Source organism: Lynx canadensis, chromosome D3, assembly GCF_007474595.2.
Source record: "Lynx canadensis isolate LIC74 chromosome D3, mLynCan4.pri.v2, whole genome shotgun sequence".
Taxonomy (NCBI): Eukaryota; Metazoa; Chordata; class Mammalia; order Carnivora; family Felidae; genus Lynx; species Lynx canadensis.
In genome coordinates, this window is record NC_044314.2 from 77,270,193 (window position 1) to 77,284,382 (window position 14,190).

Here is a 14,190-nt window from a genome sequence, read left to right on the forward strand (position 1 = left end):
GTAATAAGAACTAAATGTAGCGGGGCGCCTGGGTGGCTCAGTCGGTTGAGCATCCAACTTCAGCTCAGGTCATGATCTCATAGTTTGTGGGTTTGAGACCCACATCGGGCTCTGTACTGACAGCTCAGAGCCTGGAGCCTGCTTTGGGTTCTGTCTCTCTCTCTCTCTCTCTCTCTCTCTCTCTCTCTGCCATTCCCTGCTCACACTCTGTCTCTCTCTCAAATAAACATAAAAATAAAAGAGGACTAAATGTAGAGGCTGGGTCAGATTCAGGAAATATTTCAGAAGTACCATCATAAAGACAGGGAAAGTTCTGCATGTGGAAAATGAGAATGGCTTGCCTTTCTGATTGTGAGCTATAATGGGAATATAGTTACTGCAAAGGATCCTGCCATGTAGAAATAATTTTTAAATAATCCATATGGATTATATATATACATATATACCCTTTATGGCTTTAAGAGCATTCCCACATAAAATTTCTCACTTGCCCTTAAGTGTTTTACAGATTGTAATTATTAAATAATTATATGTTGTAATATCATTTGACTCTATAACCCTTGGCCAAAGTTCTGCAAAAGGATAGCTGCTTTGGAGCACTGGAAAAACATCCTAGCATACGAGGGCAGTTAAATAGAGATAATACGTCCGAGACCACGGCACCAGTCTGGAGAGAAAAGTGTGTGTAGCTGTCTGTATGTCTTAATTTCTAAGAGAATCCATTCAGAAGGAGTCAGGCAGGGTGAAAGACAAAATTCTTTTCTTTTTTTAGTTTTTTAACGTTTATTTATTTCTGAGAGAGCACGAGGAGGGAGGGGCAGAGAGAGAGAGACACACAGAATCTGAAGCAGTCTCTAGGCTCTGAGCTGTCAGCACAGAGCCCAATGTGGGGCTCGAACTCACGAACTGTGAGATCATGACCTGAGCTCAAGTCGGTCGCTTAACCGACTGAGCCACCCAGGCGCCCCAGGGCAAAATTCTTAAAAATGTACCTGGGTCTCTCATTTAACACCTGTCACTCTGATAACGTCATGTCCCTGTAGCAAACTCCTCTAAAAAAACTGTACTTTCCTGACCAGGACGGTGTGTCATATTTAGAGTCTAGAAAAAGGCTGTGGAGCCTTTGCACAGTGGTGCTTAAATTAATTCTCCATGACGTTTCCCATCTAGCTCACTCCTTTCTGCTGTTTTCAGAATCAGATTCCGCACTTAATCTCTCCCTTGTTTTCAGATGACAAAATCTCTCTGTTAGGTTTCAGAAAGCTGGGATTACAAAATGTTCTTATGGGTTTAAGTCCTCTGTGGTGATTGGAGAACTCAGGAAAGGATTGGATGAGATTTTGGTTTTTGGGTTTTTGGTTTTTTTTTTTTTTGGTGGGGAAGGGGCAGTCAGTGGACTGAATAGGGGATTCCTTTGTGGAAATCTGCCTTTGGACCCAAATGTTCATCACTTAAGAGGATTCCAAGATTTTTAAAATAAAATGAAAAGAGATGTGGGTTACAGGCATATATGCATGTGCCAAAACCGCACTGTGCATGGAAGACTGCTCCGTGTACACATTATAACTCAATAAAAAGACAAATCAGACAAGCAAGACAGGCAGAGCAAAAATAATACCGACAAATAGAGCCAACTACTGGACTGTCTTAGGGATGTGAGTTATGATTTTTCAAAATAATAGCAGCTAAACTCAGTCAGTAAGAGCCTCTGACGTGAGGCCAAGGTTGTCACGAGCTGATTCCTATGTAGGCCATTTGCTCGCCACGGTTTTGTGGGGGCAGTTGGTACCACTCATCCTACCAGCAAGTTCTGTATTTGTTTCCTGGTTTCAAGGGCAAAGGAGAGAGAAAGTATAGAGCAGGGAAATTCGGTCCCCTATGGATGACTGGTGAGGAGTTACCATCTTTTTTGTTAGTATTATTGAAGTACAGTTACACCCTATGTTACAGTAGTTTCAGGTGTACAACGTAGGGATTTGACAACTCTATATGTTATGCGGAGCTCATCACCCGTGTAGCTGCCATCTGTCACCAGACAATGTCATTACAGTACCATTGTACTGTATTCCCTGTGCTGTGACTTAATTCATTCCACAACTGGTTACCATCTTCTTCTAAGAACAGCATATCGGATCTCCAAATGTTAGAACATAACATCACCATCAGTCTCATTCAGAATGCTCCTCGCTTTCCTTCTTTTTTTTTTTTTTTTAATGTTTGAGAGAGAGAGAGAGAGAGAGAGAGAGAGTGAGCGAGCGCGAGTTGGGGAGGGAGACACAGAATGTGAAACAGGCTCCAGCCTCTGAGCTGTCAGCACAGAGCCTGACGCGGGGCTCGAACCCACAGACCGTTGGATCATGACCTGAGCTGAAGTCGGACGCTCAACCGACTGAGCCACCCAGGCGCCCCTCACTTTCCTTCCTTAATCCAGAGCAGTTCTTAGCCTCTCTGAGATCTTGATTGGAAGCAGGAGTGATCACTCCGCACTCCCACCCTCAATGCCTTACTCCTTTAATACAATACCACACACCCCTATACTCAATTGGTGGAGATATATACCATCAGTATACAACACACTGGAAGTTACCATTACATCCATGCAGTTTCCATTAGCTGAAATGCAACCCGTGTTCGGGTGACCTAACAACACTCCAGCCACATGGCCTCCTTTATTATCTGTCTCTCCCACTAGACTGTATGTTCCATGAAAGCAGAGACAGGCCTGATTTCGTCACTCCGGGATATCCAGCACTTAGCACAGGAACTGCCACATTACAGGTGTTCACCTAATACTTAGTGAAGGAGTAACAAATCAAAAGAAGCAAAGCATTGCTGTTTTTATAGAGATGAGTCTCCTGTGCTTGGACTCAGCGGAGGGGGTGGAAATGGAATTGAAAGATGATTCTGTATGGTTTGGTTTTCCCTTTCAGACAGATCATTTCTGTTGTTCGTATATAGAACCTGGGTCCTGAGTGACCAGCCAGCACAAAAGTACATGTGACCTTTAAGGACCCGGCATGTTTTTGCCACAGGCAGGAGGGTTCTATGTTTTAATTGCCTGGAGGTTTCATCCAAAATCAGAGTCGGCCAACAGTGCAGTCTGTGAGCAGGGCGGTTACATCTGTGGCACTTGGAATTGTGCCCGGTCCCACACCGAGCAGACCTCCCCGGACCGCAAGGTTGGAAACAATGTGGGTTCAGCAAAGAAAGCTCACCTTGCTGCGGGGAATGGCCGGGCTACTCATAAAATTACCTGAAGTAAGACCCTCTCAACAGACTTAAGTATGAGCAGAGGGATGGGAGGCACTGGGAGCTCACAGATGGAACTATTTACCAACTCATGTGGAAGTATTTCGGTATTTTAACAATTGAAAGGCACCACCAGCACCCATCAGCTGATTTCTGGTCCTGAGCATCAGCAGAACCATCCCCACCGCAGGATGTCTGAGAAGCCGCCTGCCTTCTCGGAAGCTGCCGTTTCCCAGTTTGCAGATGAGATGTACAGGCAACATCTTTGCCCGGACATCTAAACATCGCGGTTCTGGCCGGCAGGACCTTGACGGGAGGCCCCTCGCCTTACAGAGTTCTGAGATAATTTTCCTTTAGCGAGGCTGACATCACTGACCTAAAGGTGGGTTCTAGGCAACTGCCCTATCTGGAGAACAATCATTCCTGCTGGTAAATGAGTCACTGGGAGAGAGAGAAATTGAGACACCTTATGAAGCAGAGCTCTGCTCCCCCAGAACTGACACAGCCCCGTCCTGTCCCCGGGCTATGTGTAACCCAGCAACAAAGATGTATACTGGGACCAGGCTGGATGAGGAAGGTCTGGAGCTAAAACCCCAAAGACGCTCAGCCTTTAATGGAGAAGGGCTTTTAGAAAAGATCTGGCAAATTCTCTGCCCTTTCAACTTCACTTTCTGTTCTCTTTTTATCTGCTTTCAGCATTTCCAATTAATCTTGGAATGAGAGCCCAAGGCAAGAAGCCAGTGGTGCCTGAGGAATGCTAAAGAGCAAACCGATCCAGGGAAACAAATGCCAGCAAGGGACCCCACAGCAAAGAGACAGACACTGTGAGCATCTCTCCCGTTACCATGAGGCTTGCGAGGCGTGTGCGCGGGTCTCCGCATTGGCACCATCTGCCAATTCCTCAGGAGGACAGAACAAACCAGCGAGGCATGAAGATTAGATTATGTAACGCTTGAGGATTGCTGTTTTCAAAGAGGAAACAAATGGAACGAATTGATTTGCTTGTCAGAGTCATGTCACTAAAGGAGACCCGTTCCCTCCTCCTCTGAGAGGACCTCATTAAAGAGGGACACGATTTCACAGATTCAGACCATGTGAGACCACAATTGACTCCATTCATAACAGCAAGTCTAATTTCCAGAGTTGCGCTGATAAATCCCACTCTGCTTGCCTGAAAAATGACTATTCAGCTACCTCCTAGGTACCAACATGGCAAGGAATTTAACTGTTGCCAGTGGCCAACCACAAGATTCAGAACCTTTGAGCTTTGCCTGAACTGAACTCACTTGCTTCTGGGGGAGCAGTACCTAATTTTGAGACCGGCGGGGTCGTGTTTACTATTCAGAGCTCTAGACAGGTGCTTTGATAGAGTGGGGATGTGTTCTTAAAAATACACGCATCAGTAACATTGTATGGTGACAGATGGTAAAACTCCACTCATCTTGGAGAGCACTGAGTAATGTATAGAATTGTTGAATCACTATGCGGTTGCACCTAAAACTAATATAACATTGCATATCAACTATACTTTGATAATAATTTCTTTTAAATACATGCATCGAGAAGGAAAATTCATTGCATGTCTAGGATTCTTTTGCCATGGCTGGGCTTCTCTCAAAATGCCCAGCACAATACTTTTTTATAGTATGGTCAGTAGAAGAATGAATGAATGAATGAATGACCCTGAACTTACTGCCATAGGTGCCATTCCCAAAGGTTTCATTTTCTTACTAAAATACCAAGATTTAAACGTCAAGTCTTCACTCAACAAGGAAATGAAGTCTTCTATAACAGGTATTTTCCAATTGCCCCTTCAGGTCCACTTTTCTACCCATCCTACGTCAACTCACTCCTTAGTCCTCTTAGCTTCCAGCCAATGGGAGGCAGCAGCAGAGGCGTGGAGGGCAGAAGGAGGGTGAGGTCAAAGTATTTATTCCCCCAGTTCCCTCCCTGCCAGATCACCACGGGTTGGTTGTGCTATTGATAATAGCTCACCACCACTCCTTGTCAAGGTGGCCCTCTCTTCCTGGGTTCTGTCATTTCTCCCTTCTTTGAACTTCCAGATCTAGAGATGATAAAGACTGGGGCGCCTGGGTGGCTCAGTGGGTTAAGCGTCCGACTCTTGGTGTTGGCTTCAGGTCATGATCTCTTGGTTTGGTCTCGTGGGTTTGAGCCCTGTGTCGGTGCAGAGCCCGCTTGGGATTCTCTGTCTCCCTCTCTCTCTGCCCTCCCCCACGCGTGCCATCTCTGTCTCTGTCAAAATAAGTAAACAAATTTTAAAAAAAAATGACAAAGACCCCAGCTATTACGAGCCTCTTGGATACTGCACTATCCTTATGGTTTCCCTACACCTTACCAACCCTTGCATATAGTGTCTCTATTAAATCCTCCCCTAATTATCTATTTTGAGTGTGCCATCTGTTTCTTATGCAGACCCTGACTGATACACGTACCACATGTGTCAGCCTGTTCTAGGCCCTGCACCGCAGTGTTTTTAAAAAGTAGCAAAATTAATAATACGATATGCTACTACTTTGTACTTATTCTCAATGTTCACCTTCTCACAAGGCTATAATAACAACTTAAAGATAAAACCTAATTCCTCTTTACAACATAATTGTGCAGTAGAGTTTGTATGAGCTAAATATAATTCGGAGAACAAGCTTTTTCGTGTCATCAAAATTCATGTTAACAACTATAAAGGGAGAACTGCAGAACTGATGCCCTTGAGATTTAACAGAAAACATATTCCAGTATTAAAATCAATCACACAGATATTCAAAAGCCTACTAGGTGGCCAGAAAGGTGCTGATCTTAGTGAAAAACAACACAGACGTGGGCTCTCACTTCGTGCAATTTGTTCTTGTTTTACACGCTAAACATACTCCTAAAAAGTTGAATACCAATTGTATTTCCATAAATCAAAAAATAGTTGTATGATCATGGTGAGCGTATTCTTCAAATAATAATTTGGTAAAATAATCACCCTTTGATCTTTTGAACAGATTTTTTGTCCATCCAGAGTACTTCAAAAGAAATTTATCTTTGGTCTGTAGGGAAGATTGGTCTCCTTCCGTGCTCCTGGAATAGGAAAAATTGTGGAATAGAATTTAGAGGAAAGATAAGGGAAGTACCATTTATAGACCACATATAGAATGCCAGGCAGTTTGCATCTGTTAGCATATTTAATCCTGGAGGTATATACGTATTCCATTGTTCCCTTATTTTCTACTTCTAAAAAAAAAAAAAAATTAGAATGGCAGGTATGAATTCAAAATCCATTTTTTTTTTTTTAACAAGAAAGCAAAGCAAAAACATTCAATGCAGGACTCTAAAGATCATATTACTCCTCAGCTTCGCTGGCTTCCCACTGCTTAGGATCAAGTCCAAAATTCTTTACACTGTCACTGCTCCCGCCTCAGTTCTCTCCACCAGCCAGGCTTCTTCCCACTTGAAGGCCTTTGACCTCTGTTCCCACATCTGTCTGCAACCTCTTCTTCTCCCTTCTTTTCCAGGCTAACTCATACTCATCCCTCTGGTTTCTGCTCAGTTTACACTTCCCAGGGAATGTCTGTCCCCCCAGCTGGGCCTATGTCACTGCATCCCTAGTGCCGAACACCAGAGAAGGGCTGAACGCTCGTTTGTGCCCCGTCGCAACGAATGGGGAAGGGTTGCCCAGCGGGGCTGCCCAGCCTCATGGGGGCCAGATCTACCATTTCCCTAGGAGGGGGTTGCCTTCACCCCAGGGGCCTGCCAAAGCCTCCCTCAAAAACGGAAAGGCCAAAAGAACCTCCTTTGAGGTTCAAGAAGGTCTTAGCTTTCTCTCTCCCCATCAAGCGGACCTACAGTCGCTCCAGGACCCTCTAGCTGAGGTGAGAACAAAACGGCCCCATGTATCCTAACAGGGTCATGACCTTCCTCCCGCCTCACAACTGCCCTCTTGTATCAGCCACGTGATGCAGAAGCTACTCATGCGCCGGAGAAGTGTTCCTCACGGGATCTCTCTGCCCTAGCCCAGATGTTGGGGCATTTCAACCTGGCCCGCTTGAGGGCTGGCAGAATTAGGAGAGGGGTTTGCGAGGTCACTTGGGAGGCCAAGGTGGGGTTGGGTTGCATTGCGCATAGCCCAGTAGCAGGCACTGGGCTAAAATATCTCATTGAATACTCCCAATGCCTTTGTGTAGTGTTGGGATTGATATGTCCGTTTTACAGATGGAGACACTGAAGCTCGTGTGGCAAAAACCAGGGACTTGTCTAATGACAATCCTCGGATTTGAACTCCATTTTCTGTCTCCCAGACACCAAGTCTTCTTATGTCCTTGATCATCCTTCAACAGTAAAGGGAGGGATGCCCTCTCTCCTTCCCTGTTGAACCTCAGGGATTCATGTCCTGGCTGTGTGACTTTGGGCAAGTCATGTCACCGCTGAGCCTCAGTTTCATCATCTGTAAGATGACAGTATTGCCCTCTGGCCATTACTTACGAAAATTAACTTTTTTTAAGGTTATTTATTTATGTTGAGAGAGTGCACACAACAGCAAGGGAGGGGCAGAGGGAGAGAGAGAGAGAGAGGGAGAGAGAGAGAGAGAGAGAGAGAGAGAGAGAGAGAGAGAGAGAGAGAGAGAGAGAGAGAGAGAGACTCCCAAGCAGACGCCGAGCTGTCAGCACAGAGCCCGACATGGGCTTTAACTCACAAACCTGGGGATCGTGACCTGAGCCGAAGTCAAGAGTCCAGAGCTTAACTGACTGAGCCACCTGGGTGCCCTGAAAATTAACTTTTCTAGAAAAAAATTTGGTCATGCCTACCAGATGCCAGGTACTGCACTAGGTAGGCCTGGGGTGTACCAAAGCAGAAGAGATCATGTCATTAAAAGATAGTGTACAATAGGAGATGCTAATAAATTCCAAAGCCCATCAAGAATATATACAGGAGGTTACATAATGGCAAGTGTCATGAAAAAAAATTGAGCAGGGAAAGGGAATAAGGAATGTATTGCATGGGCACAGGTTTAAGTAGAATGGTCAGGGAAGGCCTCATGAGCAGTTGGCATTTGAGCTGAGACCTGAGGAGCTGAGGGAGGAAGACCTGCCAGAGATTATTCTAGAAACCTGGGAGAGTTTGGACCCATCTCCCATTAAGAACAGATGAGATCTAAAAATGGGCCTGGCATCCCCATTGAAGCTTGCAGTTCTGTGGGCTTCCCTCATTGGAAGGTGGGAAGCTCTACTGTGGGTTTCTCACAGCTGGTCCTGGGGAAGTGGAAACAGCCTGTTACAGGTATAGGGATTCACAGTCAACAAGCCTCTTCCTTGCATCTCCAGAGAAGCAGGTGTTTCTATCAGTTGACTCAAGAAGGGTCTGCCATGCCCTTGGAAATTTCTACTTTCTGCTCCATTGAAACCAAAAAGAAGCAGGAAGACAGGATTAGGACCTGTGCTGACATTTTTCTGGAATGTCCTATCTCAGCCAGGTTCCCAAATACATGTTGAGGCTCATTCACACAAAGGCATCTGCTCAGAACCCCTAACAGATACGAGAGTGCTGGCACACGCCCGCTCCCAGGCTTGAACACTTTGCACGGAAAAGTCGAGTCTGGGAGAAAAATATCAAGCCAGGCCTTGGGCAGCTCTCCTTTTAGCAAGTATTCTGAAAAGAATCCTCATGAGCCAGGCTGAAGGGATAGAGCCCTAGGACTGTCCAAACTGGGAGGCCACTGAGTCCAATAGACCGAGGCCCAGAGAGGTGAAGTTAGCTGCCCAAGCTCACCCAGCAAGTCCAAGAAAATCTCAGTGAACCCATGCAGTCAACAAAAATGTTTTGAGCACTATATATGCACCAGGCACTGTTCCTGACACTAGGTGTGAGGCAGCGATCAAAACAGACAACAATTCCTACCCTCTGCAATGGACATTCTGATAGAAGGAGAGAGACAATGAAAGGATAAACTAGTCATACATGTAGTATGTTAGATAATGGAACTGTCATGGAGAAAAACATGAGCAGAGAAACAATAAGGAATGTATTGCACGGGCTGTTTTTTTTTTAATTTTTTTCTTAATGTTTATTCATTTTTGAGAGATGGAGAGAGACAGAGCATGAGTCGGGGAGGGGCAGAGAGAAAGGGAGACACAGAATCCGAAGCAGGTTCCAGGCTCCAAGGCGTCAGCACAGAGCCCGACGCGGGGCTCGAACCCATAGGCTGTGAGACCATGACCTGAGCTGAAGTCAGATGCTCAACCGACTGAGATACCCAAGCGCCCCTGGGCTCAGTTTTAAGTAGAATGGTCAGGGAAGTCCTCACAAGAAGTTGGCATTTAAGCAAAGACCTGAAGGGGCGCCTGGGTGGCTCAGTCGGTTAAGCGTCCGACTTCAGCCAGGTCACGATCTCGCGGTCCGTGAGTTCGAGCCCCGCGTCGGACTCTGGGCTGACAGCTCAGAGCCGGGAGCCTGTTTCAGATTCTATGTCTCCCTCTCTCTCTGACCCTCCCCCGTTCATGCTCTGTCTCTCTCTGTCTCAAAAATAAATAAACATTGGGGCGCCTGGGTGGCGCAGTCGGTTAAGCGTCCGACTTCAGCCAGGTCACGATCTCGCGGTCCGGGAGTTCGAGCCCCGCGTCAGGCTCTGGGCTGATAGCTCAGAGCCTGGAGCCTGTTTCCGATTCTGTGTCTCCCTCTCTCTCTGCCCCTCCCCCGTTCATGCTCTGTCTCTCTGTCCCAAAAATAAATAAACGTTGAAAAAAAAAAAAAAAAAAAAAAAAATAAAAAAAAAAATAAACATTAAAAAAAAATTAAAAAAAAAAAAGAAGGCCTGAAGGAGGTGAGGGAGGGAGACACGCTGGTCTCTGGGGGAAGAGCGTCCCAAAAGGAGGAAAGAGAGTGGTGGCCCCAAGGCAGGAACATACCTAGTGTGTTCCTAGGAGCAGCAAAGAGGCTTCTAGAGTGAAGTAAGCGTGAGAGAGGGTAGGAAGTCAGAGGAAGCAGGATCCAGATGGTGTCTGAGCTTTGTAGGCCACCAGGAGGACTTTAGCTTTTACTCCGGATGAAAAACCACTGGAGAGTTCGGGGCAGAGAAATGACACGATCTGACCCAATAAAAAAGCCTAGAGCTGCTGCCCCTCATTCACTCACTCAGCCATGTCCTAGGTGCCAGGCACTCTGCTGGTGACAAGCCGGACAGCCCCAGAGTGAGCCACGGGGCACTTGCGTGTGCATTTTGTGCTGACTAGAGAGTCCAGAGCAAAGAGAAAGGAGGCTCAGCTGGTGGCCTTCCCCCCACCACTTGCCTTCCCCGCCTGGCCCTGCAGCCTGGGCAGAGGGGCCCCAGGTAGCTGCAAGGCTCCATGCTCCAGAGGCTGCTAGAACCTGCGGGTTATAAATAGCATCTCCTGCGCTGCGAATCGAGCTGCTCTGAGTGAGTCAGAAGCTTGGAGCCACAGCCCCTCAAACTGCAACATCACTCCCTAACCCCACCACCCCACCCCCGGCTCCCTCACCGGCCTCTTTGTCAAGGCCAGGCCTCTGCTTCTCTGACCCTGTCACTCCCCACTTACCCCAGGTTGTACCTCCTGGAGCACTAGGAAGCCCACTGGTTCCTTAGTTCCGAGGGGCAGGATCGCATGATGTTGAAACACCCAAGATCTGGAGCCCACCTGGATTTCAGGCCCAGCGCTCTCTTTTCTGACTGTGTGACCTTAGCCAAGTCACGTCCCCCTTGGGCGCCCCGTTTTCCTCATTCATAGTAATAATAGTATTATGATAATAATAGGATATTATGGTAGTATGATGACGCTAATCATGACAGTACTTACTTTGTGGAAGTAGTATGGGGATTCACCAAGATACCCCACCTAGAGCGCTTCGCCCAGAAGCTGGCATATAGTAGCTGTTCAGTTAATGGAATGATAGTCCCTGTGCTCAACTAGATTGGAATCCAGAGAAAGGTAACGATAAGTAAGAAAATGGCAGATTCAGTCATTCTGCGGTGTATCTACCATGTGTTTGAAGTTCGGTTCCTGACTTATGTTGCAAGATCCCTCATACTCGTAACCGAGCACATTGCACCATCTCCATCTTACGGAGGAAGGAACTGAGACTCAGAGAGAGAGCTGTGTGACTGTCCAAGCCGCACGGTGCCGATGCCAGGTGAGGCGGAATCTGGTGTCAGCAGAAAGGCATAGCCTGGTGAGGGCCGGGGCGGGGGGTGTGGTGGGTGCAGGTGGCCACGTGTTCCTAGCCCACCCCATATCTGCATACCGCTGTTGGGGGGGGAGGGGAGCAGGCAGGTGGGGGTGCAAAATATCTCTGCTTCCTCTGACATCCCTTCCGCTTTCCTGAGCTGAGAAGCTCTCTGCCACCCCACCCCCCAAAGCTTAGACTAGCTCTCCTCTGGGTGATATTGAGTGAAACTCTCTCTACTAACAGCTTCGCCAAAGATCTGTCTGTTTAATAATTTTTATATGTCATCCACATTGTTTAAAGAGGAAGGTGATAGTGGGGCACCTGGATGGCTCAGTCAGTTAAGTGTGTGGCTCTTGATTTCAGCTCAGGTCACGATCCCATGATTCGTGAGATCGAGCCCCTCTGTCGGCAGGGCTGTTAGTGCAGAGCCTCCTTGGGATTCTCTCTCTCCCTCTCTCTCTCTGCCCCTCCTTTGCTCTCTCTCTCTTTCAAAATAAGTAAACAAACTTAAAAAAAAAAAGATGAAGGGAATAGTGATAATTTGGCTTCATTGACACCCCCACTTTGATCCTACAGGATTGTGTCTGGTCACCCTCCCCCACCCCCACCCCCGGCAAATCCCAGGTTCCAGAGACATCCCTGTAAGTCCCTTCTTCCTCCATGCTGAAAGCCTTGTAAAGTAGTAGAAAGGGCATGCATTTGGGAGTCAGACAAATCTGGGCTCCCTTCTGGCTCTGTCATTCCCTGCTGTGTGAGCTCAAGCAAGTCACTTTACCTCTCTGAGCCTCATTCACTTATCCATTCATTCAGCAAATGCATACCCAGCAACGTCAACCATGGACCAGGCTCTGCTGTGGCTCCTGGTGCTGGAGCCGTGGATGAGAGAGACAGAACCTCTGTCTTCACGGGGGCTTTCGTTCTGGCCGAGTAGAGGAGAGACATAAGCAAACGATTTCAGAAGTGATGTGTGAATGAAGACAATGAAACCAGGCAATGCACTCATAACTGAGGTGGGGGCGAGGGTGAGCTCTCTCTCTATCATCAGATAAGGTGGTCTGGGAAGAGGTGATGGTGATTCTTCTGAATAATGAGAAGGAGCTGGCTGGGAGACCTCAAGGCAGAGGGGAGAGGAGGCATATGGGCCTCAGGAAGGGAGTGCGTTTTGTGTCGGAGCCGGCACGGTGGGAGTGAAGTGAGCCAGGGGGACAGGGCGAGGAGATGAGGTCAGAGAGGTAGGCAGGGGCTAGATCACAGGGCGCCTAATGACGAGCATCCCAAGTTTGTGCACTTGTGCGCATTTGGTGAGATGATGCATCATCTACACAGGGCCTGGCATACAGTGGGTGCTCGATACGCAGTAACTGTTATGATTCTGAGCCTTCCTTGTCTTCCTCCACCGCCCAGGGACCCTCGTGTCCCTCCCCTGCCTCTCAACCCCCTTGACCCCACCGGCTCTCCCTGGTCCCAGGAACAGGACAAGGACACTGGCAAGCATCATAGCAGGAAGGAGAAAGTAGTCCCCACCCTCCCTCACCCCTTCCCCCTCCAAACCCTCCCACTGCAGCCCAGTGATTTTCCTGCCTCTCACAGGCGATTTTATTAAACATCTCGAAAAAATATTCTCTCACTCCCTCTCTCTTTATTTATAAAAATCAACTTAACACCCTGCTCCTTTGTTCTATTTGGAAACTGGAACAGCCTGGTTTATATTTAGCCGAAATCCTGCTCCTTTCCCCACAGACTCCAGCACAGCCCAAAGAGCTAGAGGGGCTAAGGAAGGAGAAGAGGGGAGGCTGGGGGAGGAAAGGGTGCCGCAAAGGACAGAAGGGTCCCCCAGAGGCCCGGGGCTCGGCTAAGTCCAAAGGACCCGGAAGGCTAAGATCTGAAGAGTCCTTTCCAGGATTTGGGGTGCCCCAAGTCCAGGCTTGCCCACTCTCTAGTCCCATCCAGATGTCCCCAGAAGAAGAAAGACAGGGGAGATAGAATAGAGAGAAGAGAAACCCCCAACCCCAATCTGGAACCAGGCTTGGAAAGGCAGTCAGTACAAGGCAGTCATTAGGGGTGTGAGTCCTGGTTCAAAGCCAAACTCTCCTCTGCCCCTCACTAGCTGCCTGCTCCTGGGGAAATTAACGTGTTCATTAGAGTGTGTGTGACACATACTATGTGCTTGATAAATGACAGTTATTGTTATTAATCACTGTCGGCTCAAGGAAACTGTTCACCTCCTCAAACTTCAAGGCTCCGCTCAAAAGCCGCTTCCTCCATGAAGCCTTCCCAGATTAAAACCTATCTGGTCTGCTAAGAGCAGTGGGCTAGACACTGGGGCTATGGAGAGGAATGAGCAGGAACATATGGGGCCTCCAACGTGATCAGAAATGGACAGAGAACATACCAGGTTCCAGAAGAGACTTTAGCTCCACTTGGGCAAGGCCAATTCTCCTTTGTTCTCTGCTGTATCTGTAGAGCTAAAGACAGCACCTGGCACATGGAAAGACAGCATCAAATAGTGGTTAAGAATATATCTGGGTAGGGGCGCCTGGGTGGCTCAGTCAATTAAGCATCCGGCTCTTGATTTTGACTCAGGTCATGATCTCACAGTTCATGGGTTCAAACCTCACCTAGGGCTCTGAGCTGACAGTGCAGAGCCTGCTTGGGATTCTCTCTCTCTCTCTCTCTCTCTCTCTCTCTCCCTCTCTCTCTCTGCTCCTCCCATGCTCGCCCTATCAAAATAAATAAATGAACTTAAAAAAAAAGAATATATCT

General features: G+C 47.5%; 1 long non-coding RNA gene across 1 annotated transcript; it reads right to left on the bottom strand.

Moving 5' to 3' along the window:
- Window positions 1-6,139: 6,139 nt before the first annotated feature.
- LOC115528632 lies at window positions 6,140-13,900 on the bottom strand. Its single transcript, XR_003973324.1, has 2 exons — window positions 13,820-13,900; window positions 6,140-6,330 (listed from the first exon to the last, which is right to left on the bottom strand). It is a non-coding gene; the product is annotated as an uncharacterized LOC115528632 (long non-coding RNA).
- Between the last annotated feature and the right edge of the window lie 290 nt (window positions 13,901-14,190).